The sequence below is a fragment of the Oryzias melastigma genome, linkage group LG9 (assembly GCF_002922805.2).
Source record: "Oryzias melastigma strain HK-1 linkage group LG9, ASM292280v2, whole genome shotgun sequence".
Classification (NCBI taxonomy): domain Eukaryota; kingdom Metazoa; phylum Chordata; class Actinopteri; order Beloniformes; family Adrianichthyidae; genus Oryzias; species Oryzias melastigma.
The window spans coordinates 17,661,316-17,665,273 of record NC_050520.1 but is presented as its reverse complement, the minus strand read 5'-3'; the positions used below and the strand labels follow the sequence as shown (position 1 = coordinate 17,665,273).

The following is a 3,958-nucleotide window of genomic DNA, read 5'->3' as shown; positions in this document are numbered from 1 at the left end:
AAAAAATATATGTGGTCAGATTTTTTAGGCTTATCATGTACTTGGAATCTTATCTTTAAATATTGCATTTTTATTGATCCAATGTGTTTTTGTGAAAATGAAAGGTAGAGTTTATACGTAAAAAAAATATATATAAACATATATTAAGGGCTACTTTTCTATATATGAATTTGAAGTAGTTATTCCGAATATTGCAAATACAGTTATGGGTTATGATCATGTTACTTTTGGCAAGCCTTTTCAGCAAACTTTCTTCTCTTAAGCCAAATTAATACAAGTATATATGAACCCAATTCTTAGGGAAATTGTTTGTCTATACCTTTAACATTTCAGGCATTTCAGGCAACATTTTTTTAGGCCCAGGAATTGCATTTCCTGTCAGATGTTGAGCAGCATTTAACATGCATAAAAGTGTAGTTTATTTAGTGACAAAGTGGTCAGAAAACCCTCTCAACACTTCAGTAAATTAGTCTAAAATTCATTTTGGTAGATAATAAGTTCAGCTCCAGTTTAAGTCACCCATGCTCATCTTTATTACCTGCAGATGAAGTCTCTTAGTAATTAGTTTTCAAGCAGCAACACAGTTTTCACTTTAAATGAAAGTCTTCCTTGATGTTTTTTCTTTCATCTCTTGGGATCACAGGAAGTTGGCATCAAGTCTCCCTCTGTCCTTTCCTGTGATGAAAATCAAAGAAGTTTAAAAAAATACTATTATTACTACCCTTATCTTTTTATTTCTCTTTATTGTTTTAACTCAGTTTATCTCCAAAAACTTATAACGAATCAATCGTCAAACTCTTTTTTTATTTTTTTAAACTTCTATCAAGAGTTTGAATTTTGGTGGATTCTGCAAGGCGGGTAGGTAAACAACAACTTTTGAACTCTAGAAGAAACTTAAACAGATAAAAATGAAGCAGCTTCAAGGAAAAGCACTTGGAATACAAATAATGAAAAATGAAAAACAATCTCCAGTGCTTCAGTGTGCGGTCTGCCTCAGAGGATGATGTGCTACGGGCTGCAGAGGGCAATATTTTACTGTCTGAGGAGCTTGTTGGAAAAACCGGTGAGCAGGTGGGTGAAAATGTGGAGACAAAGTAATTGGGTAGTTTTAAAATTGACCGTTTTTCCCCAAACATGATCATGTTTTTTGCTTAATTTCTCAAAATGAAAAAATCTGATTTGGACTCAGTCAAAAGGTCACACTGATAAAAACAAAAGTGATTCATTGCCAAATAAAACCAGGTGAAAACATAATTCAGGGACGTGCTGAACCAGAGACAAGAAAAAAAAAGATTAAATCTTAACACAGAAACATCATATTCAATAATAATGAAGCATTTCTGTTGGAAGATCCTTGACACTAAAAAGCTCTTTCTTGGTTTGGATGTGAACAAAGACAACACTTGGTGGCGCTAATGAGTAAGAAATCTGAGCCAAACTCCTTTTCCAGGGCTAATCGTCCTGAGATTTATCTAAAGGAGTAAACAATAAAAATAAAGTATTTTGATTATTTGTCATGAACATGTGTTTGCTGGATGTTTCAAGGTGTTTTATTTTTGTTGGAACCCTTTTTAAGAGACTTTTCCTCCGTTTCTTTCTGTGACTGCAGGCTAAATGTCTCCAGATAACGGGTCAGTCGACTTTCCCATCTATCCTTTCCAGAGGCGAAGCCTCCAGCCATGCCGATGACCACGGCGTGCTCTGCAAGAGGTTGGTGCCTCCTCGAGATTCTACCCTCAGCATCACGACCCTCTGTTTGCAAGGACAAGTCAAAGATTGTTGTTGAACAAAGAAGAAAGAATTTTAGAGATCCATAATTGAGGGTTTTTTGTGTTTATTTTTGTCATTAGAATCAAACTTTTCATAGTTTACTTTTCTGTACGTTTGTGTGACAATGGGTTACACTGATTCAAAACAAAAGTCGTATTTGTTTAAATAGATCTCATTTTTGCCCTTCAGAATTCCTTTGGCATATATCAAGGGGTGTTCCTCAGGGCTCTATTCTCGGTCTACTTCAGCTTTAATTAAATTAGCTGTCTCCTGACTATATTTTAGTTTCAAACTAATTATTTAGCTAAAAAGCAAAGTTTTTAGCTCCAAACTAAATATTTATCTAATATACAAATCAACTTGCCATAAGCGGAAGAGAGCTACTAAAATAAAAGCTGCATTTTGCTGATCCGTACCAGAGTTTTTGCTTATATACATGCTGATTTCAGACATGTCCAACCTGCTGGCTGAAAACACATTCGACGAGCCGTTTTAATGGACATTCATGCACTTAATTCTGGATCAGCAGACAACCCCACCAGCCTCCACCACAGAGGCACAACCAGCGGTAAGTTTACAGTTCCTAGCTCGTCCGCTAATCCAGCTAAACTACAACAGATGTAAGTAGAATGCAGAGTGCAGAATATTAGTAGTGTAATGGGCACCCTTATAACTATGACTTATGTTTTTTTCTTTTGGTAAATAGACTTCTTAGGGCACAGCTACACTTTTAAAACCTGTTGGTACAGTCCACTCTGCTCGAACAACGATTCTCTTGGTGTCTGCTTATCGTCAATTTAATTTGCATACTTACTAAATATGTAACACTAATCTAAATATTTATTTTGGACTTATTTTTTTTTAATATTTAGTTACAAAATGCAAATATTCCGTGTGTAAAATAAATATTTAGGTCAGATATGCATATTTATTCTGAAAACTAAATGTTTACTTTTATAAAATTATTTAGTTAATTTACAAACTAAGCATTAGTTTGTAAACTAAATATTTAATTGTAAAAAAATTAATATTTAGCTAGTAGTAAATGTAACGGTAAATGGGCTAACTAACCCAAAATAACCCAAAATATTGTCGTTAATATAATAAGCTTTACAAACAGCACCCCATGCATTACTACTGTCAGTACTACTACTCTACTACCAAGAGCTCAGGTCTTAAGAAGTTATAGATAATGTCCTGGATAAATGAGAACCTACAACAACATATTTACTTTCTTTTTTTTTTGTGTGTGTTTTGGAATAAAAACCAAGGTTTTCAGAGCTGAAAAAACAGGAAAAATCTGAGCTACACAGGAGAACTGAGCATCCTCTCTAAATCTCTGATAGACTGCGACATTTGGCTGAACTTCACATTTCAGTGAACTTCAAGAGGCTGAGCTGGAAATACAACGATGAGATTAGTGTGAATTAGTCTGTTCTGTGATGAGGAAAACTGCTGTAGGAGTTGGAGGTTTGTTTGTCCATGTTTGTGTGTGTCACAGCAGCTTTGGCCTCATTTTCTTATCCACCTGTGGTGTAAGTATCATGATCCGCTTGTGTCTTTAGCGATCTACAGACTGCTGTGTGTGTGTGTCATCTCTGAAAAACCTAAAGTTGTCTCAGATCTTCATCTCCCTCCGACTCTGGTTCCATCTGTAACTCTGTTGAGGGACGGAGAACAAACGAGGCGAGGAGGAAGTGAAGAAAGGAAGTGGGGAGAGGGGGAGAAAGATAAGAGGAGCAGTTGGAGTCGTACAGTTCTCACCTCTCTTCCTCCTCTGACATCCCAATTTCAAAGCGTCTCGGTGGAACACGTTCTCTCCTCAATCTGTCTGCGCCCCACTTCTCTGCTTTTGCCATTTCTGTTCTGGTTCTTTCTTCTTGGGCTCAAAGATTTTCTTGCGTCGAGCAATCAACACGTTTTCCTCTGACTTCTGATTGTTTGTCCTTTATTTATTCATTCTTTTATTTGCTTTTCTTGCATATTTCATATCCTGCACCCGCCTCTCATTTCCATTTAGTCTTTTTTTGCTGGACTGATAGATGATTTATTCACACAAGAAACAATACAGTAAAGTATTTACACACTCTCAAATGTTTAATTAGTGAATCCTGTCAAAGGCTGGGAATTTATTTAATTAAAATAAAACAGAGTAAGTGTTCGGCCCTTTAAACCGAGATCCTAAAAA

At 35.9% G+C, this 3,958-nt stretch overlaps 1 long non-coding RNA gene across 1 annotated transcript in view; it reads left to right on the top strand.

Annotated features, from left to right (window-relative positions):
- LOC112148419 overlaps positions 1-2,338 on the top strand; it is a 4,125-nt gene extending 1,787 nt beyond the window's left edge. Inside the window, exons 2-3 of the long non-coding RNA XR_002919615.1 lie at positions 1,610-1,710; positions 2,220-2,338. This is a non-coding gene — a long non-coding RNA (uncharacterized LOC112148419). The remainder of the gene's footprint in view (positions 1-1,609; positions 1,711-2,219) is intronic.
- Positions 2,339-3,958: the final 1,620 nt, after the last annotated feature.